At 35.1% G+C, this 26,957-nt stretch overlaps 1 protein-coding gene across 1 annotated transcript in view; it reads right to left on the bottom strand.

Moving 5' to 3' along the window:
• The window catches only part of LOC135083725 (beta-alanyl-bioamine nonribosomal peptide synthetase ebony), a 52,726-nt gene extending 26,382 nt beyond the window's left edge, over nt 1-26,344 (bottom strand). Inside the window, exon 1 of the mRNA XM_063978448.1 lies at nt 26,126-26,344. The gene's annotated coding sequence lies outside the window, so the exon portion shown is untranslated. The remainder of the gene's footprint in view (nt 1-26,125) is intronic.
• Nucleotides 26,345-26,957: the final 613 nt, after the last annotated feature.

Below are 26,957 nucleotides of genomic sequence, written 5' to 3'. Positions count from 1 at the left end.
CCCTAGCTACGCAATTTAGAAACGAGCTCTATCCTCCCCCGTGAACCTTTAGTGGTGGCCTGCGTGCCGAGGTGATCGGTAATGCAACTCGTCGCAGGATTTCGGAGTTATCGAGATAAGAATATGATTACCCCGACCTTGGTTCAGTGCACGATTGATTTACTCTATCCTGTTTTTTTAGGTTTCTTTACATAGAAAGTTCTTGAGAATGTACAGGAATAATGGTCCATGTAACCGCATTTTTGTGTATTAAAACATATGGGATTCAACTTACAGATTGGGCAGGGCTCAGGATAAACCTTAATTTTTTTACTACCCCGACCTTGATTACCCCGACTTTTGTCACCGAGTAATCAATAATACTGTAATTTTACTAATGAATGATTAACTAAATAACGTTTAATAAGCAAAATTACCCTTTACTAAAATGAAATCCTATCTCCTATTAATACATAATGTTATCCCTCAAAATTGGCAAGACCCCTGGACTCGACCTTATCACCGCTGAAATGCTGTAAGCCGATGTAAACTCCGCCGTTAACGTCCTGACACCTGTTTTCGAAAACATCTGGATGGAAGAGGAACTCCCAGACGACTGGCATAAGGGGCTTCTAATTATTGTGCCGAAAAAAGGGTAAAGCAAGGGTATCAATACCGGAAGACCCAAGAGATGCGATTTGGAGTGAGGAATTGCACACCGTTGGTGCAGAGGATGTCCAACGAGTCCACAATTTCACTTACCTCGGGAGCATCGTTTCAGAGCCTGGAGGTACCGAAGAGGACATTACTTCGCGCATTGCCAAGGCCAGAGCTACCTTCGCACAACTTCGAGCCGTATGGCAGTCACGGAAATTGACTCAAGCAAGATCAAAATATTCGGGTCCAACGTCAAACCAGTTCTGCTCTATGGGCATGAAACGTGGAAGGTCACTAAGGTTATCTCGTACCAGCTGCAGATCTTCTTCAGCCGCTGTCTTCACCGAATTCTCCAAAATCTTCAAACGACGAACTTTTGGAACGCTGCCACGAAATACCGATCTTTCAGCAGAATAAACGCTGCAAGTGGAACTGGATCGGCCACACTCTCCGAAGGGACCCCGATCACATCCCCAAGCAGGCTCTAGATTGGAACCCCCAGGGAAAGTGCAAACGTGGTCGCGCCAAAAAAACATAGCGGCGCACTGTTAAGACTTGGAGCGAGACCAAACACGAAGCTCAAGACCGAATGCGATGGAGGACTGTTGTGGACGCCTTCTGTCCCATATAGGAGACATAGGACATTGAGTCACTAATATTATATGTATAATGCATAAATGTATGTTTTTTACTCTTTTACGCAACAACTACTTAACAGATTTTATTGAAACTTTACAATATTGTCGTTTATACATCAAAATAACAAATGGCTAGTTATAATAACATTTATTTTACCATAACTTAAAAAAAACCTTAGTAAATAAAATATTTTGTTTTATTTTTGATTACTCTGACCCCCAACTTTGATTACCCCGACCATGAAAATTTTGATGTCGCATAACTTTTTATTCCTGCTTGCTACGGATGGGCCAATATAAAAAATATGCTCGTAATAATGTCTATTTTGAAATGTTTTACCTAAACTTACTCTAAATTAAAAAATAAAAAAGGTCGGGGTAGTCAACAAAATAATCCAGATCCGGAGAATGACCGATATCCACGTTCTTTAGCACGTAGACGTTTTTGCATTGATATTTATTTATACTTGTAGCTAAGGTAGGCAATTTAGTCTCAAAGGTACGAGCATTTGACAAAGAGTTTGCCCCTTACAGGATTCGAACCCAAGTCTAAGTTTTCAATGTTTAAGGCAGTTTTTCACTGTGGAAAATGGATTCGGATAAGAAGAAAGCGGTATCAAAATTATTTCCCCCAAAAACTCGTCTCGTCGTTCGTCATTGAGAATAATTAAGAAACAAAACACAAAAACATTTGTAGAACAGTAGAGCTAAAGAACCTCCTCCTTTTTTTGAAGTCTGTAGTGTTTTTAAATTATAAATCACACGTTTTAATTATTTATTTAAATTAATAAAACCTGCCTTGGGCCTAAAATAAGTCAGACCTTCGGCCATTGACATAATCACGTAAAGAATACACAATAAAACACCTAATTTATTAATCTGTGGTTGTCGCTCTTGCAACACTTACATTATAAAAGACCTCTAGTCAAACCTCGTAACAACAGTGAACCTGACCCAATTGTTGTTTAAAAAAATCGCAAAGTGTCTTGGTTCATAATGGAACAGTAAAATACGTAGAATCTTTAGACTCTAAATTATCTTGCCTTTCTAATACAGCCTTCAGGTTACTTATTTTAGAATACGTCAATTTATACACTAAAATCAGTTTATTCATTAAAATAATGTAAATCACTAGCTATTAAACATGATTGAAATATAGACAACGGCCCGCCCCGGCTTCGCACGGTTGAAATGGAATTTCTTGGCTTTTCTCTTCTATAATATGCATGTTTTATACATATTATAAACCTTCCAATTGAATCACTCTATCTATGAAAAAAAACCGCATTCAGTTGCGTAGTTTTAAAGATCTAAGCATACATAGGGGCAGACAAACAGGAAAGCGACTTTGTTTTATATGTAGTGATTATTATGGATCAATAATACTGACTGCTGCTAAATCAAACATGTTGAAGACTAATAGAGCAATTGGTTCAATTAAATTTGTGAGTGATTGCAAGTTAATTAGCCTTGGTTACCTACTTTGTTTTAACGAGTTTTAAAGTGACATCAGGATTAAAGAAAGGGAGGCCATGAGCGTGACGATCGTGATAATTTCGACTGGGTATGTTAGTGTCAGTAACGCTCAAAAATTGACAGCTTAGCAAAATAGCACTTTTTCACCTACATAGGTAGATAGGATAGATGTTTTAAATCTTGTCCGAACATAAAATGAGCAAATCAAAACACAATTAAACAGTAAAACTAAGTTTCATCCACTACAGCTGTATCTACTTACTTAAATTATTACAAATTACAAGAACTATAGTATCTTCAGATTTGATTGAATATTAAAATAAATATTACCCACATCCTTTGTAGTAATATGTAAAAAGTACAGTACTAAAATAAACACACGAAAAAATACTAAAAATAGAAAGTGAACGCGACGACTCTATACATCTCCAGTCCATGTGTTATGGTAGGTCAGTAACCGCGCTTACCTAATATGGTATGGTATAATTATACCTCGTCAGTTTTCGTAGTTTATTCAATGAATGTACGAGTACGTACTTGGCCTGGATATTTTGAGCATTTTATAGGCTATATTCCATCAAAATATGTTTTTTTGATTTTAAAATTTAAAAAAACTTTTTATTTTTTAAGTTAGATTTTATATTGTTAGTTAAACTCCATACTATCAATTAGCATTTGCATTCTACATACCTACTTAAATAATACCTTGGTCGATAATTTAATAAAGTATTTGCCTTGGTCTTGTCGTAAATTATTACATTATGATCTTTAGAAGGAGTTTTATCTTTTACACTTTAATAAACTTATTACGAGTACTGACTGAATCAATTTTAATGGGCACTTTAATTTTAAATTATGAGCTGAATTATTATGAGTTCTCATTATCTCATCGTAACTACGTAACACTTGGTAGTGTAAATTGATTAGCGCACTATAAAAGTGTAGGAGCAATATCAACATTGCCTGCTTCATGCAGCTTCATACTATATATTTGTATGAAATCATCCTAAAAGGCGAATTCTTTCAGTACCTACTGTTGGCTTCCAACTTAACATTTGAGAGTCCTTTTCAACAGCCAGTTATATGTCAAAAGAAAAACTGAACGGTAAAATGACACTTCATTATAATCATTTATCACAATAGTCTATTGATTTTCTGATATTCACTTGTTTTTTGTGTGTTATCACGGTGTTTTAATCGATGTTCCATTGTTTTTAGAGTGTCAAATAGCTTTTTTTTTCAAATTTTCTTGTTCTTTGCGTTAGAATCGGTGATTCGACGATTTTTTGTTTTACCTGATACTTATTCAATTGTTTTAGCAGTTCCATCCGCGTTTTTAGTAAATAAGGCTGCGTGTCCACCAGAGATGGACGAGGATGCGTAGCGAGGGATGTGCGCGTACTTGTAAAGAACCAATAGAATCGCTTCATTTACCTCGCCTCGGTTCACACAAAACTCGATAGTAACTCGCTTTAAATGCCTCAAAAACGATTCTACATTGAGTTAGCCTAGTAGACCTCTGTAGCCGATGTTTCGCAACGCATTCGCGGCAGTCGTGGCTCGGCCGGCTCAACCTTCGGATTGCAACACTGCTCCACCTGTTCCGGTGGTGTAGTGGAAACATAACAATGGCATGGTTATAAAGTCATTAAGGCCTGTTAAAAATGATTAAGATTTAAGCTGCGTATGCGTGCGGTAGCTTCACTTTTAGTGTGTCCCACGCTTTATAAGAAACTAGCGGCTGCCAGCGACTTCGTACGCGTGGATCCCGGTTTACCCCCTTAGGAGTTGAATTTTGCAAAATCACGTCTTAGTGAGCACCTACGTTCTAAAAGTATAGTTTCTGAGATTTCGTGATGAGTGAGTCAGTCAATTAGTGACCTTTCGCTTTTATACAGGGTGGAAACGATAAGTGATCTCACTCGATTATTTCTAAACTATACAAGATATCGAAAAACTGATTACTGATCCTGAAAGTGCTTCACGAGCTCTTTCAAACGATATCAGTAATAGGTTACACAATTAACTGGATCTATCCAAAAATTCAATGTTTCCATCTGGTTTTAATTTTGATTTGGTGCATGAATTGGTTTTTTTGAACCTATAACCTCATGTGTCATGCTCTAGGGTAGAATCTAGAACATAACGCTTAAAGTTTAACACCCCGGATACGGGACTATTCCCTTCTCTCTTTCCCACCGCTGCCCGTGAAGGCCAAGATTATCTGAGATCACCCTGGATGTGAACCATACAGTACAGGCTTTCATCATCATCCACTGCCAGCATGATTCTTTTAAAGTCTTCTTAAATCTAGAGGATACTTTTTCTATATTTGAGAACCCGTTCACTGCACCATTCGTCTGTTCTCTGTATATGGCCCACTGCCAAATAAGTTGCTGCATTTTTGGTCTAAGTCCAAAACCTACTTTGGTTTACTGTACGACCTTATCCCAGATTTTATAAGGGCTATTAGGTAGTGCCTTCCTTGCAAACTGTGTTTTATTGCTAAAAATAGTCAAATCAGACATCGCTATGTTCGATATGCTTGAGGTCATACAGGGTGTCCCAAAATTAGCACGCCACACTGACACTGGAGTTAGCTGAGTCTAAGACGCATTGAACAAGCTTAATATATCCATAGAAAAGTTTCATAAGTTTTATGATAAGAGCAATTTTATTTATTCATGTCCATAGAAAAGTTTGATGAGTATTGAAATATGACTCATATTAGTCATTTTAAAAAATGGACTTAATATACTTGTTAGATGCGTCTTAAGCTTATTTACATCTGGTGTCAGTGTGACGTGCTTTTGGGACACCCTGTATTTTCGAGTTAAAGGGGAAAAATATGTACCGAATTTACTTGTAGTGGACTCTCTAAATCTTTTGACTTCAATAGAGGAGTATTTTGAGCAATGTAGATTTTAGGGCTTGAAGGGAAGGAAACACAACATTTTTAACAGTTATAGAGGTTTTTAATTTATCGAGGTTCGACTTACAGAGTTTCTACTGCACTTTAGTGCCTACCTGGAAAAAAGACTAATGTCCTCTGTAGGGGTCTATAAACTAAACCCTTTCACTGCGCGCGTGCGCAAACAAGTCAAAAATATAGCCGTGACCCACATATAGTGCACTGGCTGTCAACGTGCTAAATTGCCTATTGGCGCCTTGACTCATTCATTATTCTCATCGATCAATTAAAATCATTCAAGCCTATACTATTATTGAACTACTTCAGACATTTCTTTGTCAAATTGCATGGCCTTTCTGTCAAAATGTATGCAAAAGAAGTGAGTCATATGTAAATGAAACCAGTAGAGAGTGAATGCTCAAGATCTTGGAGTTCAAGTTCGTTGAAACAGCAAGCATATTGAACTAGTCGTGAAGCTCCGTTGCCATGGTTCTGATATAGGTAATGTTACCTGTGCTATGGGGCTCTAATCATGCTATCTTAAACATTTAGTTTAGACTGCAGTCTATTACTTTAAAAAAGTTTTTCCGAACTTTGAATTACAAAGTGGTACGTAGAGCAGCTTGACCGCCAATAAAAACCCAACCAGTGAAGGTCAAGTTTGTCCCAGGGGAAAGTTGAACTGTCATGTTTGTAGATCCTTGCTACACCAGGAGTTGCAGCGGTGGGAACGAGAGGTGGGAATAGTCCCGTACGTAGAGCAGAAATAAAGCGTTCCCCTGGGCAATAAAATATGAATGAAGCAGTAACAAACATCCTTCCATCCTCACTCGTCTTTTATATCCGCTTGTGCCTGAATTATCTTCTAATCTCTATAAGGAAATTATCCATGTACAGATGATGGCACATCATGGTAAACACTGTAGCATCTTATACAGTTGGAAATAGATGCCAATTTGCAATGAACATATAGCATAAGCGTACATCGAGTAAGTCAATTTATAGCTAAAGTTAAGTAAATTAATATTTAAATGAAAACACCAACGCGATAAGAAATTAAAAATATTACAGGAAATAATACACATCCGTAGTCAGGTTTTTTCGGTAGCTTTCGACCGAGGCCATACTTGTCGAAGTTTTGAAAATACGGAACAACCTGCACCTACATGACCTAGGTGTTAAAATTGTCAAGCAACAGGTATTACTTTTATTTTTTTAACTAGCTGCCCCGAGAGACTTTGGCCAGTCTTAAGAAAAGTTAACATGGCCGATAACTTTACTCAATTTATTTAATCTCCAGTGCAACTTTCTTCATTTTTCTTACTTATCGGTCCAGCCGTTCACGCGTGATGCGATGACCAAAGGAAATAGGGTTTCATTTTTATACTTGAGTAGATTAGTTTGAACTGTTATTTTGGCTCTCAGTTAAGTACTTGCCAAGGTAGTCAGTGGTTGGATAACAATCAAATGTAGAGTCATCATAATCATCAGATCATCATTGTCTCGAAATGTAAAGTAAGTAGGCAGTGCCGTATTATCCATAAGGCACTTTAGGCCAGTGCCTAGGGGCCCACTATGACCAGGGGCCCAGCACTCCCGATTAAAAAATGAATAGAAAAACATAAATATTAATAATTATGTTAAAGATTATTTTTATGCAACAAAACTCAAACCACCTCAAAACTTCGCCTTATTATTTTCGTAACGTTTAGGCCAGTAGAATTAGATTTTAAATCGGAAATAACTCCTACAAAAGATTTTATTGTTTTAATGGCTTCATTTATTGCCCATTAATATTTTTTCGACGGTTTTCGACGTCGGCGGAGTTATGCTTAAGTGGTGGGGCCCCCCGAAAGGGCCATTTTTGCGGTTTTACTGTTATACCGAACAAGGATAGGTAAATCCAACTCGCGAGGCTTAACAGGAATATGCTGGTTAAGGTGGCCCTTTTCAAGGCTTTTGGAGCTTGCGGGTGACGAGCCATTGGACGTAGGGAGTGTCATTTATTGGACGTATATTTTCTACTTTGTCGAAGATAGGCACGAGAACGGTTTGTCCAAAATATATGAATTTGGTCTTATTAAATGCAGGATTAAATACCCTTCAGTCGTCATGAAGAGCAGTTTTCGATACTACAAGTCCTTTACACGGTATAACCGTAAAACCGCCTCCGTCGAAGTCGAAAACCAAGGATAGTCTTAAAGAGCATGCAATAAATGAAGCCATTAAAACAATAAAACCTTTTGTAGGAATTATTTCCGATTCGATTGATTTTCAAGTCTTATTCTACAAGCCTAGTTGACATTACTGCTTTGGTTTACATGACTAATTATGTACATTTTTATTTTTGATGTTTGTTAGTTTTTTTTTTCATTTTCTCAAGATTTTCCTATTCTTTGTTTCATTTTTAAATGATTCCTGTAGATTGTGGCGAAAGTCTTTTCACTTGCAGGAAGGCGTATACCTTTGCAATAATTGCAATGTGATGACTGAAGTCTGTTGTTGATGATAATGACCCACAGATAAGGATAGATGCAGCATGTGAAAAAATTTGTATGAAGCCGAGCGTGCCACTTTTTAAACGTCATTAGTGTCATTTTAGCGAATTTTAGTGATTGCCGCAACGTAAAAATAATCGTATCATCGTACTGCATTCGCAAAGTCATCGAAAGATATCGTGTGACTCGATTCGACAATTAATTAATTCCGATAAAACTGATCATTTGTTAAATACAAAACCAAAAACATCTTTATTTACCTTTTTAAATTAATTAATTCTTACAAATCGTCAAATCTCGTTATTTTTTTTAACCCTACCAGCGTTTCAAGACAAAAATTTCACAGATCAGTGTGTGTCTTATTGTTATGAGTAAGTACGGTTCCTTGGGATCGGTATGAGTGCACCACATACAGGGACCATGGTTTTAACTCTTAAGATTACATCGCAGGATATGTATGAAAACAATGCTACTTTATACTTCTTCTACTGCTACTTTATTCTAATTAATTATTTGTTACTTGTGCTGTTAATTACAATTCTCAATTACCAATTCTCTACCGTGTTCGTACTACTGTCCTCGTAAAATCATCGTAACCGATTGTTGTAATCGGATTACATGAACATCACTCGACCATGTATGTCCATTTAGACATATCGGAATGGCACGCTTTGACGACCAACTTGCTGTATCTACTCTAATCCATATCTGTGTAATGACCATTCATTCTATTTCGTAATGTAGACAGTAAAAATTTCCAAATGGCGTTTTTGTGGTATGAAAGAGGGGGGGCCCGAAACGAGTTGTGCCTAGGGGCCCCGAGATGGTTAATCCGGCCCTGGTAGGTAGGTAATTCATTTTGAAGTGTTTGTAAGACCCGACCTAAAAAGTTCTGTTAGGAGATATAAAAGCTCTCTTAAGTAAACTTAAATATTGACCCTAAAATTGGTATGTTAATCCAATTGTTACCAGACGGGATATTATGTTTTTATTTTATGAAGCTGCATTTATCTTACGATTTATTTATTTCGCTTTTTAAGCATTGAGTTGCGTAGCACGCAAATGGTCAAGGGTTTCGTAATTAGAAAAAAATATGGTACTTAATTAATGATTGTAATATGTACTTACTATTCTTGTAAAAAAAACACTTACGCGTTTCCCAAGGCTTCAAAATATCGATTTAGATTATTTTATTGCTTATTAATCAAAGATTTTCCGTTTACTTCCGACAATTGCCTCCACGTGCACCATACTCGTTCCATAAAACGTTATATTTTATAATTTTGTAACCTCAGGAAGTCACATTACTTAACAAAATGGTCGTTAATGTGTTTTTTGAGTAGGTATATAAAGTTTGATGGTGTTGTTTATACATACTACCTACATTCAAAATACCAAGGCTGAAATTTACAAGGTGGAAGTATGTTCATGTCAGTTCTTTACACACAATGTTTCAAAATTATAAACCAACGTGTTATATGTATAATGTCCAAATAGTAATACCATCGAAGACCTGCCTATCTCACATATACGTACATTCCAATCAGAAAAATAAAGAGTACCTACATAATACATAGCTAGTACGAGTATTTAGAAATAGAAAATGATAATACATTTTTTTTATAATTTTCAAAGTTTTTTTCTTTTTCGGTGTATTGGACGGACTACTGTTATGTGTAGAAAATAAATAATTACCTACTCTTACTCTAGTATTATTTGGAATTTCATAACTGCCTAGCTCGCATTTTAGCCTAAATAAAATTTGAAAAATAACTACGACGACTCTACTTATATGCTCGTAGATTCTGTAACGGAATCTTTAGTATGTTTATTTATAGTACCAGCAAAAACTTAAGATTTCAGACATATCGTAAAAAAGCTAATAACAGATTATCTAATCCGTCTTTTTGTTTTATTAAATTAGCTGAATGTGTAAAAAATGCATCAATATAAATGCATAGGGAGATCTCCGATTCTTAAATTCTTAACTGACTGACTGACATATCAACGCACAGCCTAAACGGCTACACGTAGGCACTTGAAATTTGGAAGGGACGTAGCTTAGGTACCTTAGAGGTGCACTAAGAAAGGCATTCCCGAAATTCCCACGGGAACGGGAGTTACCGGGAAAAAACATTTGTATGAAAAAATCTAAGCCGCGTAAGATAGATGAAGGGGGTAAAACGGGATCCACGCGTACGAAGTCGCGGGCGGCCGCTAGTAAACGATTTATTATAACAATACACATTTTCATTGCACTGATTACAAGGCATAAATCTCTATTAAAAATAAACTATTTTAGGATGATTTCACGAACGCGTTTTGACAGCGTTTACCTAAAAATGATTTGATTTTAAAATTGCTTGATCGAACTAGTAGCTCGATGAATAATATTTAGCTAAGTAAATACCTATTTAATTATGAACAAAGATTTCAATGGAAAACATTTAAACCGTATTTACACTGCTACTGCATCAACCAAAATTATCATATCTACAGCCTAAATAAATATATCTGTGTTGCGACTTAAAAGCTCAGCTAGATCACCTTGTTAAACTTTAAGGCTAGTTCAGTGATTCGTCCCACAACAAGTTCGTCCCACTGGGACGAAAAACTGAATTCAAAAAAATATATTTTTTTCGTCCCATTTAATTTATTCTTTAACATAATGAGATTTAGTACCTACCGTCAGAAAGTAAATGAAATAAAAGAAAACATGAATTTGTTAACAATAACTGTATTTAAAAGAAAATCAACACGTCATAGATCAGCATAAACTTTTAATAAAAAAAATTAAAATCATTGATCCAACCACATTTGATTCAGTGATTCTTTAAGCTGTGATTTCTTATTAATACAAGTAGTCAAGATTTTCTATGTTGATTTCCTTTTAAATACAGACATTGTTAACATTCATGTTTTCTTTAATTTCATTGACTTTCTGACGGTACTAAATCTAATTTATGTTAAAGAATAAATTAAATGGGACTAATCCAGAACGAAATTTTTTTTTTAATTCAGTGTTTCGTCCCTTTGAGACGAACCTGTTGTGGGACGAATTACTGAACTAGCCAACTTTGATACCGCAAAGCAAACCCTATCCACACTCAGTTTCCAATGGAAATTTTCCCAGCCAAAAGCCCGGTTACCACCAAGGCTGATCAGAGCGGAGCGGAGAAGTATTTTGAATAACCAGATTTAATTATTTCCACATCTGCTCTCCGTTACTGGCTGGCTGTCAAATTCTATAGAAAAACGAGTCGGCACGACCCTTCTCCTCTCTTCTCCTCTTACCGCTTTTTGGGAACCGCTGGCTGCAGTCAACCAAGAAATCTTCAAAGAACTAATTAATATTTAGTTGTACTCCAATTACGTAACCTTCAGTTTAATCCGTATATTCTCGTGACCACCGTTTTTACTGCTAAAAGTTTCCGATGCCTTGAAGGTTCAATTTTGAAGTTAAAGTTGCGGAAATAAGCTGCAAGGTGAAAACTGATCTCCTACCAAGAAAACAAAGTAATTAATATGTATCTAGGTTATATTTATGTATTCAGTTAATGGCCAAAGGTTTTTGACCTCTGTTTGCAATAAATAAACTGTTGTGACAGGTCATTCACAGCGTGATATGTGATATGTAAAAGGTAACATTTATCAATCAATCAATATGTTATACGTGCGGTGCATGTAAGCAATTTCTGTGCCTTACCTTTTGTTTTATTTGAATTTAATTACCATTAAATACTAACTTTTGTTCGTTCGTTCGTTTCAGCCAAATGACGTCCACTGCTGGACAAAGGCCTCCCCCAAGGTTTTAAGCATACATTGGGACAGACAGCGAAAACGACTTTATTTTATACTATGTAGTGATTACTTTATGTAGGTAGATACTATTTTATTGCTCTGTGTGTAAAGTGATGATAAAATAAGAAAATCTATATACAGGGTGTTAGGTAAATGGGTATATGAGCCGACACTAGCCCATGTTAACATGGGCATATAAATGGTATAGTGAAGTCAGAAATTTGAAATTATCATTTAATTTTTTTTTATTTTCATACTAAATAAATTTTGTAAAATCCGATTTGTATGGAAATTAAAATAATTATAAAATGAAGATATAAATTTTCTGACTTCACCATACCATTTATATGCCCATGTTAACATGGGCTAGTGTCGGCTCATATACCCATTTACCTAATACCCCGTATATAAAAGAAAGTCGTGTTAGTTACACCACTTATAACTCAAGAACGGCTGAACCGATTTAGCTGAAAATTGGCAGGGAGGTAGTTTAGAGCCAGGAAAAGGACATAGGATACTTTTTATCCCGTTCGAAATAAAAAAAAAAGTCTGCTTATTTATTGCCATTAAGGCGGAACAAAGTTCGCCGGGTCAGCTAGTTTTAAATAAATAAGCGATTCTTCTCACGATGTATTCGTAGTAAGAAGATAAGATGCAAATCATCAGCTGTTTAATGCGGACATTACGTATTAATGACTTGTCACTCACCTTCGACCAGTTACTTCGAACCTATTTATGTTAATAGTTTTCACTAGTATGGGTCTAAAGGCTTGGCAAAGTTTAAATGCAGTACAGTGAACGTAGAGTTTAAAAACGAATCTTCATGAATTTTACAGGACATTCCTGAATCTGGGCTCGTATAAGTTTAACTCGGTAATAAAATAACACAGAATAGGAATAGGGCAACTTGGGTAATTTTATTTAGTAAAAAAATATATAAAAGCAAAAGGTCACTGCTTGACTGATTCACTCATCACGAATCTCAGAAACTACAAGTGATAAGAGTCTCAAATTTTGCATGGAGGTTCCTTTTAGAATGTAGGTGCTCACAAAGAAGGGATTTTGTAAAATTCAACCCCTAAGGGGGTAAAACGCGATCCACGCGTACGAATTCGCGGGAGGCCGCTAGTAGGTACCTGAATAAAAACCTTTACCTGATTTTAAGGGTACCTAGGTATCTTGCGTTTCAGACCCTGAAAAATTCAATCTCGGCCAAGATGCTAATTTTAAATGTTATTTTTTCATTCATTTAGTTTTATAATTCGTTCCAACTTCATTCATTCATCCATAAAAATAGAGATGGCATTTGAATGAGATTTTTATGAATCCCATTCAATCCCAAAGTAACTATTACAATATAATTAAAACTATAGCTGGTAGCCCTAATCTCGTGTTCTAGCACACGCAAAGATGCTTTAAAACCAGTTTTCAAACCTTAAAGTTATATAATCCAGCGTCATCAACTGCACATTAAATCGCATGTTTTAGGCCACGCCCTTGTGGATTCATCTCAAATGAACCGTTAACCAGTTTATTGGCTTTGTATACTAATGTCTATTTAGAGGCATGCAAACTAACATTCCGGTAGGTCTTATAATATAATACAGGGTGCCTACGTTCAAAGCTAAGATTCCGTACATCAAGATATCCAAATCACCCCCATATCTAATGTATTTTCTACGATTTAGCTTAGTCTAGGAGATAGAGTTAGAGTTTTAGATTTTTTCCTTCAATACTTAGACAAATAGTAATTTTGGGGTGGTACTTGTGAGTATTGTTAATAATTACTACCAATAAAACACACTAAAGTGCTCACATGAATGAGAAAAAAAATAAAATCCAACCATAAGTGAAAGGGAAAAACCACAAAATTAACTCTCTCCTAAACTATACAAATCGTAGAACATACATGGCGGTGATTTGGATACATATTATTAAAGTAAGGAATCTTAGCTTTGAACGTCAACTCAATGGCCATCCTGTATAGTAATAATAATAAGGCACACAATGTGCTTTATTGCTCACAATTCACAATGGCGAAAATCACTAGAGTTCATACCATAAAATTTTACTACTTGACCCATTAATCTGGTCTGTAATTACTAAAATATCGAAGCCAATAGAGTAAATTATTTCAATGATTTATTATCCTAGACTGGCAAGCAATTTGCGAATTCCCCGTATTATTCATGTTTATTTATATCGCAATAGTCTGTCTATCTTTGGAAACCTGCTCACAAAGTGAATTTATTTATTTAAGTATTTACTGTGTGTGAGGATAACTTATGTTTGCAAAAAGGTATAGCGGGATATGAGGTAACACGGCAAACCATAGTCAATAGGTATTATTTTAACAAGTATTCTCTCTATTATATTCTCTAAAAAATCGAAAATGTTAACTTCAGACACTAGCTTACTGTCATAATGACATCATGATCTGGTAGAAAAATATAGTTTTTAGGTTCTGGGTTCGATTCCCAGATGGACCACAAAAAATATATCCAGTACGATTTCTCTTCGGACAATCAGGCTCATTCAAGCCTTCAATTTATTTTTATGCTGGAATTGCAGTGGTGAAAATGAATGGCAATTCTAAAATGCCTGATCCCCACCGACTACCACCACAATATAAATAAGAGAATTAAGTAAAATTAATACGAATCTGGCAAACTTTGATTGATCTCGTACTTTACTCTGTCTACATAAAGCTCAATATCTTTCAACAAATCCTAACATTAAGTCATTACTATGTCATTGACTGTACATCACCGGTCACTTAGTTAAATAACCGTAAGTAACAATTGCATAAAGTGCATTGTAAACACAAAAACTGTTTGGGCTCGCCTTGGACGCCTCGGAAGTGAGGGGTCCAAGGTTGGCCGGCAAACTTTATTTGGGTCACTTGCAGCCAATGGAACCACACCAATTTGTACTTAACACTTCAAACATTAGAGCTGGAAATGATTTGAGTGGTTTTTTAATAATTACATCGCGTGTTGGTAATTCACAGACGACGTCGTTGGGTGTACATCACAAACATAATTTGAAGATAGAGACATCACTTCATCAAACACTGTATTGTGTCTTTGCTGTTTTAAATGCTATTTAAAATGTAATGATGTTTCTACGATTTAGTTAAGTAAAGTGAATTGATTTAAATTGTGCTACACTGAACAAGAAGAATCTTTTTAGGCACGCTAATATAAGTACGTCATCAATTTAGTTACGTCAGAAACTTAACCATTCTTCTATAATCGGCATAGTCATGCCATCGATTTGATGAATTCTTAGTAATTTTTCTCGACTCAGCAGGGAAACTCTATGAAATGACGTTGGTATTTAACAAAATGTAAACTTTTACTGAAGTGAAATGACTGAAAATTGGAGCAGGTCCTAGATTCTCGGACATTTTTCTCTAATCGGCAGGGAATCTCCGTGAAATGACATCGCTTTTAAACTTTACTGAAGTGAAATGACTGAAGATTTACGCAGGTCCATCTTCAACTTACTAATGGCCCTGGACACAACCCTTTCAGCCCTTTTTCAGGTCATTTCAAATTTCAGAACTTTTCAGCGATTACGTTAACATTTAGTTGATACCTATCTAGTATTATTAAGCAGTATGCAAACCTACTCGAGTTGTAGTAGTGAATTCACACGCAACTGTTATACTTATTATGTTTGACAATACCTATCCCTAATCTAAAGTAGTTAAAGAGATAGTTTGAGTCCCGGGAAAGGACATAAGATTTTAAACAAAATTTCACGCTGGCGAAGCCGCGGACAAAAGCTAGTAACTCTATAAAAATAATATGATAAGTCGACAGCCTGTCTAGACGTTTTCTGGTAAACTTTAACCTTTATTACTTTTGTTTTTTAGGGTTCCGTACCTCAAAAGGAAAAAACGGAACCCTTATAGGATCACTTTGTTGTCCGTCTGTCCGTCCGTCCGTCCGTCTGTCAAGACCCTTTTTCTCAGGAACGCGTGGAGGTATGAAGCTGAAATTTATATCAATTACTCAGGTCTACTGTCCCTTGAAGCTGTGAAAAAATCAAACTTCTAAGCCAACGCAATCAAAAGATACAGCCGTTTATGCCGCAAATTTTCGACACTTGCAAGGGAATCAAAACCTACAGGGTGCTTCCCGTGAACTCAGAATCTTGAAATTTGGTACGAAGCAACGTCTTATAGCATAGATAAAGGAAAAATTACGATAACCATAAATTTTTAGTTACATCACATAATATATATTTTTTTAATAATTTTAAACTTACTACCCATTTCCTCATAAACGCGTAGAGGTATTAAATTGAAATTCATACCAAATACTCAGGTCTATAATACCTTTAAGCTGTAACAAAATCAAACTTCTATGTCAACGCAATCAAAAGAAACAGCAACTTAAGCTGCATATTTTGAAACTCGCAAGTACTCGCAAGGGAATCAAAACCTAAAGGGTACTTCCAGTCGACCTAGAATCTTGAAATTTGGCATGAAGCAACGTTTTATAGCACACATAAAGGAAAAATTCCGAAAACCTTAAATTTTTAGTTACATTACAAAATATATATTTTTAATAAATATAAACTTATTACTTTTTTCCTCATGAACGCGTAGAGCTATCAAGTTGAAATTCATATCAAATACTATAAAATAAAGGATTACTTAAACGATAAAGAGATCTTTGTCTTAAATTTATGCTCTTCCATCTTTCCCCATTGTAATGTTATGAATTTCATTTTGCAATAAAAATACCATAGTTATGACTCGATTGTCGTAATGAACGAACTTTGTAAACCTTGCAGGTTTGTACGGAACCCTCGGTGCGCGAGTCCGACTCGCACTTGGCCGGTTTTTTTTATTACCGACTTAATTAAACTTTAAAATGTTTTATTTGGCCAATTAATCTTTCGTCAAATGCATTAATAAATGCATTTACCTCATACCATCAATCAGGTTGTAATAATAACAATTTTGCACTTTAAAACATTTTACTACCAGGAAAACTATGTAATTGATTGTCCCTAGTTATAACACTATATTATGTATTTGTCACTAAGTAAATAACCGGTTCCGCATCAGGCACTGGAAGGTTCTTTAGATGTCATTCAGTAAGTTAGTTTATTTGAACATGTTAATTATGGTATGTACCTACGTCATTTATGTATTTGTCATGCACATATGTCTTTATAGTACGAGTATATCAATAAGCTGAGCGAGACTGAGAAACTAGCTGAGCGAACGCCTCTTCAGCATAGCTTGTAGTTTAACGTTATATGTACTGTATTTTTATTTTATTTTTCTATGCTGAATAAAGTATTCTTATTCTTATTCAATAATAAGGCCGTCTCTCCACTGGAGAGGAGCTTTTAAAGGAACAAAGGAATATTAACCAATAAATTAATATGATCGACTGGTAGCGGCCTGCGTCCAGCGCTTCCCTGCTACCTTTACGATGTCGTCGGTCCACCTTGTAGGTGGACGTCCCACGCTGCGTTTTCCGGTACGCGCGGCTGGCCGCTACCAATCGATCAACATGGAAAGCATTGGGGGAAGCCTATGTTCAGCAGTGGACGTCCTATGGCTGAAATGATGATGATGATGATGATGAAGAAATTAATATGATTCCTTAAAATCTCTGCGTTCCTACTTCTACTAATAAATTTATCGCCTGTGTGTGAATGTATCGTCGTTCCTCTCTACACTGAAGGGAAGTTAACCTTTCCTAACAGTCTCTATCATGTTCATCATCATCATCATCATTTCAGCCACAGGACCTCCACTGCTGAACATAGGCCTCCCCAAAATGCCATCATGTTAGAACCTTGGTGTTCAAACACAAGTTCTACTCTTACTTAAAATCGCAATCGAAACCCTGTCAAATAATCAAACAACATACTGAATAAAACAATTTTTCTGAAATCTACCTGTCCTTATATGAAAATAATAACCTTTTCCTTTTAAAAATAAGCTAATCTTTTTTTGGCTTAGTCATCAAACTTTCATGTAAACTTTTGCCAAAAATTTTACTTATTGCAAAAAGCTTAAAATTCCGTTAACGCAGTCTGTTTTTTTGCAAACTAAACGTGCTGGGATGACAAACCAAAGAGCAAAGAACAAGTTTAGTTTTTGTAAGTCTGCATCGGCTAAGACTTGAATCCATGTTTTAGTGATGCGTTAACCCCTTGCAAACCCGTCGGGCCAGTTTTGCAAGATGGCTGCATGCAAGCCTTAACCGGGCACTCTCAAGGGCAAAATAATTCATGGTCAAGGCTTAAAAATACCATTTTGGAACTGTACATTTGAGGCAAAAAGAATATAAGAATTGTTCTATAATTGGATTGTTGACAATTAAGCGATTTATCAATTAGGAAACAATAGAATATTGACCGTGGCTGAAAATTTGTTTACAAACAAATATTGAAATGTACTGGAAAGGTCTTTTGAAGTCAAACCTTCAGTTCAATCAAATGGATTTTTTTAAGAACAAAAAATAAGCATTAACAATATAAATGCAGCACGAAAATACCAAATTAAGTTGGTATGCTAAACCTTAAAGTCAAATGCATAAATAAACAACAAGACATAAACCCATCCATCTTTTGACAAAAAATAAAGGTTGATTTAAGGTTATTATTAGGTTAATTTTCCAGCGAAGATTATATTTTGGTTTGAGACCCAAAAATATTGTAATTTTATATGTATATCTGTCCGTAAGCTTGATTGATTTTATTCTATAGAACCAACCAACTTTCTTATTTTCTGGCTTGCCTCTGTTAAAAGTTCAACAATGATTACAAAACAATAATGCATTTTTTGCGCTCTGAAAAGTATTTAGTTAATATTAAAATAAGTGTAATTAAGGCTGAGTTGCACCATCTTACTTTAACTTTGGCAAACGTCAAAAATCTGTCAAACTCCATAAGAAAAGCACCGGTTATTGTTATTATCACGGTTAAAAAAGGTGGTGCAACTGAGTGATGCATTTTTTTTTAACAAAGCCAGCGTCTTCGCACCATATCGCACCAAGGTCGAACCAGTTCACGGTCCGAGCCGTTCACGCACCGGTGCGAGGGCAGCACAAAACACAGGCCAGGGTTAAGGTCGTTGGCCTAATTACATAATGCCAACATTGCCAAGTCAAATATTGTCGAGACACTTGCTGCACGTTTCGCGTGACCTCTAGTTTTTGTTTGGCTGCTGACGGGTTAAATAATGCTTTGAATGGAAATATTTGAGATGCTTATCGATTGGTTTTAAATTTACAGGTGTGCATTAATGTTTAATTTAAGAACCATAAAAAAACAAACACAGTTTCAGACTGCCAATACAATGAATGTTTATCATTAGGTACCTAAATTCGATAGATATAAATGTGTGCTAGGTTAGAACTTTCATCACATTTGCAATAATAAAGTTATGTTATGATATACCTGAGTGCTTTCATATTCTCTAGGTCTGGGTACCTATATCTTGACAGTATTATAGATTCTTGAAGCACGAATACGAACCCAAGACCTTCTTGATCCCGTTTGCCACTGTTCTTCCCTTTCTATGATCTGAGGTTCTACCCCTAAGCTACCTAGACATTGGTAAGCAATGCGTAAGTCCTTATAATACTTTTATTTAGGTCTTTTAGGTGTACTAAATAATATTTTTGTAAACCAAACAATTCGCACCATTTCAGTAGGTACTCATAAAATGTCAAAAACCTAAAAAAATATTAAACAAAAATGCATCTCTAAATCTCGCACACTCGCTCTACATTAACTCTTTGAATTAGATCATTGAACCACATTGGGCAAGCAATTTATGCAAGGAAGTCTCTCGATCAAACGATCTTCAATCGCTATACTTGTATGAGATCACCGAATAAGCTGGTCTTTGGACCAGGTCAAGCACAGCAAGTTGGTGAAGTAACATGCAAAGTTACTAGCAACGGAGTAGGTCAGAATGATAGATGATAGGGCATGGCATTCCTTCCACCATAAAGGTTCTGCTCATCACTAAGTAGGTATACAGGATGTCCCAAAAAGTAGTGTCAAGCTGAAGCCCAGAGGTAGAGCATCACTTTCGAGTTATGATTGTTTTAAATTTCTGTGCTTAGGCACTTTTCTGATCACTGTGGCGCGGATATAAGGTACATGCCTGATTTTATTATTATTATTAATCTCTGGGCTTCGGCTTGACACTACATTTTGGGACACCCTGTATATAAAGGCCACAAATGATAGATCATAACTCCTGTAACTCTAAGTGATAGCATTAGACCGCGTTAACAATTTTAATATCTATTGTGCCTCGATTCGCTGGTACTTAAAAAGGGATAAGAGCTGGCAATCATCATATGGGTTCACATCAATAAAGATATAAAATGTATTTCTTTTTGGACAGAACCGAGCAAAGATTTTTTCTAGTAATTTTCAGTTGATTCAATTCTGCAACGTCTCAAGCCCGTTTTCCATGGCGAGCGAAAATAAGCAAAAATGCATAAGCACATCACTATTTCCACCAACTAAGAGTCGAGCGAAAATCACAAAGAGGGCAAAATATAAGATAAGGTAAGATAACATTTATTTCCAATTTGGTTTGATCATGAAATAGTTACATTTATGTAGTTCAAAAAGAGTGAGGCTTAACCAAACTGGGAACTAAAGTGTCGCTATATCGCTACATCTGAGAATGGAACCTTGGATCGAGATAATCTCTCTTTTATGCACTAGACCATGGAGGCGTTAACACCCTTGACCATTATTTAGAGGTAATCACGAAGTAAATAAAAATTTATTAGTGAAAATATCACCCTATTTGAGTGTTTTCATCAGTAGTGTCTTCAGTTTAAGAAGTTTATATTAAAGGTAATTAGTTTTGTAATTGAACATAATTATACATCGTTCGTAATAAAATAAAATAAAAAGTTTTGTCCAATGACTGGAAGTTTACCCTATTTCAACTTTCAGCTTAAAATTACTAATCTATATCGTTGCAAATGACAAAATTAAATGTATTTCCGCGGGAATAACTTGTCCCTTGGGGCCTTGGGTTTTATTGGCGAATTTATCCCATAAGTATTTCAGCATGAGTCAGACAACAAAAGACCTAAGAGTCATAAAAAAAGATCTAAATTGCAATCTGAAACGTATTGCACTAATTTAGACTTTTTGTCACCATGCGGGAAACCCCGTATTTCCTAGTTCTACTGAATCATACAATAGTCTAGAAGTGTGTCTAATTCATATTATTATTATGAATTGTGGCACGTTTTTTCACAAAGATCTGCATGACTTCCGGTACACTTCTTCTTGTTGTGTCGACAACAAACCTACACAGTGTCAGCCGAAAACTCCGCTACAAGAGTGGAGTTCTCAGTAGCCTTAATTAAATCTTCCACTGATTTCAGTTTTTAATTAGGTATTTTTTCGTTTTTGTCTCATTATCCAGTTTAAAAGCGAAAGGTCACTGACTGACTTACTCATCACGAAATCTCAGAAACTATAACACCTACAAACTTGAAATTTAGCAGGTAGGTTAGGTAGATATCAGCAAAGAACGGGTTTTACGAAACTCCACCCATAAGGTAAAACGGGGGTTAACTACATGCGTACGAATTCGCGGGCGACCGCTAGTGCTTAGTTTAAACTTTGTTCTTATTTTACCTCCACTTGTGTGATTCTTCGCGATGATAATAAATGTCAATGTACCTACATACGTGCAGGTAGTCGGTGAATGACCACTTTACCTCTTTTTCGACCCTCTATGCCTGTTGTACATAAAGATGTAGGTATCAAGTGGTAAATGCACTTACTATAATGTTCACCATCGAAGGTTTACTTACATTATTTATTAACGGTGTTAAACTACGACTCTACTTAGAGTTGCGGATTAAATTCCCAGGGCAAGTGTTATGTACTTATAACTAGCTTTTGCCCGCGGCTTCACGCGCGTGTAATTTAGTCTGTCACAGATCGTCATAAATTATAGCCTATGTGTTATTCTGGGTTATAAACAATAATATTGTAAAGTTTCATCAAAATCCGTTCAGTAGTTTTTGCGTGAAAGAGTAACAAAGACATCCAAACTTTCGCATTTATAATATTAGTAGGATAATGAATAAAGTATATCCATGAATATTTTTAAGTCATCTATATTATTATGAAAGGCTACTTGTGGCGTATTTATCCCGAATGTATGTCAGATTTCCAGTCACCATAGTACAAAATCTACATACTTAATTGTGAAATTAACTATGGAATTATATGTATTTTTTTTACCGATTTGAATCACATTTAAGCCGATAAAACACACCTTAATTTAGTTTCCTCGTTAAAAGTAACTAAGCACAATCGCCAGCTATTGTTAGAAACTAATCAAGTAAGTCTAGATTAGGAATCTAACAATAGACAGACCGTTTCGAATTTGGCTAACCAAAAAAATGGCAATTTAACTAAGTACCTGATTATGAGTAAGTACTAAGACGTATACCTACTGAGAAATCTAAAACACGTAAAAAACCGTTTTTTTTTGTTACTTATTTTCAGGACAGAATCTGTACTTTCTTTGAATCAAAATATTGTTGAATAGGCTAATTATTATTTTTTATTTTATCTTTATTAAAGAAACATACAGCCTATACTTGTACGCTTTGAAACTAACGGGTCAAAAGTGGCCCGGTCCTTTAAAAAGGCTTGCGTGGGGATACTTCGTCATCATCATCATCTCAGCCATAGGGCGTCCACTGCTGAACATAGGCCTCCCTCAATGCTTTCCATGCTGCCCGGTTGGTAGTGGGGATACTTACAAATTATTATTAAAAACTTTATTGCAGAATAAACATCTTACAAAAGGTGGTCATGCTAATGCGACTTTATTTCAATAATTTAAAATGTTACTGAGTTTATTGGTTATCCAAAAGTAAGGACAAATTCGCGGGCAAAAGCTAGTAAGTATCAATACTTATATCGGTCAAAGTCAGTTTTTTCGACAAATAACTTTAGGTACTCAAAGAAAAGCTTAATTAATGAAACTACTGCGAATAGCCCAAATAAAGCTTATCTACGTAAATATCTATGCAAGCGCTCCAAAACCGGTTTTCTAATGATAAATCTTAGATCAATAGTCTTTGCAGTTTTGCACATTTACTTTATGTAAAGTCCGGCGACTGTATACTGTATATTATAATTTTTGTCGCAAATATTGTATTTATCGTAATTATCTTCTTGTCGTGTCGACAACAAACCTACCCAAAACTCCGCCACAAGAGTTTGGCGTTGTCAGTAGCCTTCATTAAATCTACCTTTATCGCAATATGGTAGGTTTAGTTTAATGTGATTTTAGTAAAAACACGAATTGTTTCATTATTTGTTACTGTAGGTAGGATTGACCTATGAAAAGCCTTTTAAGGGAAAGTGAAATGTGGGGAAATAGATGGACTCCTGCATGGTGTAAAAAATCTAATTCAAATTGAACCATTAGTTTGTGATGTGTGTTTTCAGATGTTTTTTAAGGCCAGACAACAACAGACTATATTTTTGTAGCTTAAGTTGAATGTGCTAAACGTTGTTTGTCTCGACGAAACTGTTTTTATATTTGGCTGTGTTTTTATTATCATATAACTATGTTTTTATTTACACACACAGTTAAAATACTACTGGCATCTGGCATTAATATTAAATAATAAGATGCTGCAATACTGCAAAAAAGGGTGAATGTACCAATTATCGAGTGAGAACATTAATTATATTATTTATAAGGTCATTCATTATAATGCGCTTGATAAGAAGTTTTTAGCCCATGGTCTTTTTATATGACCAGCGTTCCTCAGAACACATTTCTTGCAAAATAGCTCCTATATCTACTACATAAAGTATTTATTTGTATATGCCAGTGTTAGATGTTTGTTCACATTTTTTTCTACATGATGCATCACCTAGCATCACCTCTGCCGTGGCAGAGGAATTTTTCTCGGTAAAAACCTATTTAGTGTGTCATAAAGGAAATAATCGATTGATTTATTTACTCATATTGGAAAAATCATGCGATCCAAGTTTAGTTAGGGTTGCAGGGTTGAGTCAACTAATTTTCCAAAATGGTTAACCCCTTCAGTGTCATAAGAATTACGGGTGACAGGACCTTACTCACCAGTAGCGCCAAAGTGAGTGAAATTTCGAAAGGGCTTCTTGCAAAATTAGCTTTAAATTGATTGCCAAAATTCGTATGTGTTGGAGTAAAAATAATTAAAAAAAAATAATTTGACTAGAAATTACTGGACAAAAGTAGGATTTCGTAGCTCTATATTCCCCTATTGTCGTTTAAAAAGGCTATTATTATCGTTCTTTACTAAAAAAATATATTTTTTAATTCTAAGAATATTCTTTAAGTAGTTCGTTATAATTTATGCTTACTAAAATTTTTTTATATCACAATATCGCATTGATATAGCCGCAGTAATGATAGATGGAAGGTTTTTGCAAATAAATAGATACATTTGCAATAGGCACACAGCGGTGACCTTTTTTTATTCAGTTTTGATATTTTTAACCGCATTTTGAATTTCTGATTGGATTTTATTGGAAATATAAAAAACCATAGTAATGTATCTACAACGACTTCCTACATATTTACATTGTTCGCTCGTTTGCGCATCCATCGAAGGCTGTACATATTTATTCGGATCAGTCTGTAATTTTATACACATAAGTATGCGTGTGGTCTTACAATTGTTCACAATGTAAACAAATAAACATGTTTATAAACACCAGGCATATTTTAGATTACAGATTAGATTTTGTGATTATATTTACGAACTTTTATTGTTTTGTTTATGGAAACAAAGCCTGAGTTGCTTATACTTTAATTCTGAAAAGAAATAAAAACCACTAAAACTTCATATAGGAAGTACCTACCTATTCGTACTTAATACACCGGGTTCTTATATCAAAGATTTTGTTTTAAAATTGAATGGACATTTTGTTCTTAATAAAAAAGATACAATTATGAATTAAAATAAAAAGATAATTACCTACTAATGATAGTTTCAAGAAGCAAGATATATAGGTTGTTATTAATTCACATAAAATGTCATTTTTGGAAATATTATTTTTTTATTATTCAGGAAATCAAAATTAACAAATAACTAATTGAAATAAATCTGCAGTTTGTAAAATAGGAAGTTATTAATTTGGTAATGAATCATATTTTATTGCATTTTTAATATTTCTGCATCATGATGCATGCAAAATTATATTGCGTCTTTTTCAAAAACAGATAACTTATTGACTTTTCAAAAATTTAAATTTAGAATCTAGATGACCTTCAGCTATAGATAGAATCTAGATTCTAAATGTAATTTGTTCTAAAGACGAATAAAAGTCGTCTACATCATCAACGTCTTGACATTCAAGTGCCTAAATGATGTTTTTAGACTGTTGATTCAAATTTATTGCACGTTGAGGATGCATGCCAGCTGTAGGTATTGTTCATTCATATGAAAAAGATAATTAATTTTCTTGTGCATCCATTATCTTTTTTGTATTAATTAATGATTTTGTGCATCATCTTACTTATTCATAAAGCTTTTGTTCTGATATATTTTTGATTAAGAGAATAAAGTCTGATTGTGAACAATAGGTAGGTTATCCGAAATCTGAATAAACAATTTTTCTTTCTTTCTTAAATCAAAAAAAAAGGTGGAGTGTGATTAGGTATTTTTAATAATAAAATATTTGTCTAAAAAATTATACCTTAATTGCTATGGAAATTAAAATAAGTAAACTTTGTTTTGTTTGTATTAGCAGTTGTCCATACATTATTAAAAAGGAATTTATTATTTAAAGTTAAAGTTGTTGCTATTAATTATTTTGTTTAAGAATTGTAGTGTGAAATTTATTAGCGCGCAAGAGCAAGTAGGCAGTCAGTCTTCCTTCAAAATCATTTGCAATATACTAATCTGAGTATTATTTAATTTTTAATAAATTATTTTTAAATATTTTCAAGGAAAAAATATATTTTAGCAAGCCTTAATTATTATTTTTTATATTTCCCTTTTAATTTAGGCGTAAAGATATTTTTTAGACTTTAATGCTAATTAATTTAATTCTACACTTTTTAAATTTACAAGACCCTTATTTTAAACCTAACCCTAATTAAAAAAAAGTTTGGTACTCACAGTATCTGTCAAAAAACCACCAAAAATCACACACTGTCACAAACTGTCAAAACGCGCGCCGAAAAACGATTGCACTCGCGTATTTTCCCGCGCACCGCAACAATATCTGACAATTGTTTTTTTAAACGCGATACGGGCAAAGCGCACTTCGTGTGCTGCCGGACAACGAACAATTTATATGGTCCTTGTAGAATCAGCGGTTTATATCGTCCTGGGGCAACGCGTGCCGCTCTCAACTTGCCGGTTGAGATTTATGTTTCTACTGCATTCGGATGGGTGCTAATCGGGATATGGGGGGACCTTCCGTAGGAACTGGCTGACTGAGAGCGGTGGCATTTAATTCGATCAGTCAAAACAATGCACAAAAATGTGATTCTGTGCTTATGTGCAGGTTGAAATAATGAAATAAAGGGTCTGAGATTCAAGGTCTTTTTAGGGACGAGTTTCATTAGAACATAGGATATAGCTTAGAGATTATTTTCTAATGCATTTTACATTCTCTCGATTTACATTTAAGTATAAAACTTGTGGCACACTACTTACCTACGCGAAGCGTTGCGATATTCTAAGCTGCTTTTCGGGGTTCTGACATTTTCAGCTGATGCGATAGAATCATGACACCCACTGACCACTGACTCAAAACGTCTGACACCAGGGTTAAACGCGGAAACACGATATTATAATACCTACTTCGCGCTACCGTGGTAAAGCAATAAAGTATTGAGAATTGGCTGCTTCAGACCTTCCTTTTAATTCCGGCAGAGTAATGCCCGTTTTCACCCACAATCCCTATTTTTAAGTGACCCCTGTGGTAACACATAACAGGAATTTT

The sequence above is a fragment of the Ostrinia nubilalis genome, chromosome 24, assembly GCF_963855985.1.
Source record: "Ostrinia nubilalis chromosome 24, ilOstNubi1.1, whole genome shotgun sequence".
NCBI lineage: Eukaryota > Metazoa > Arthropoda > Insecta > Lepidoptera > Crambidae > Ostrinia > Ostrinia nubilalis.
The sequence above is the reverse complement of the archived record's forward strand: the minus strand, read 5'-3'. Positions and strand labels throughout refer to the sequence as shown.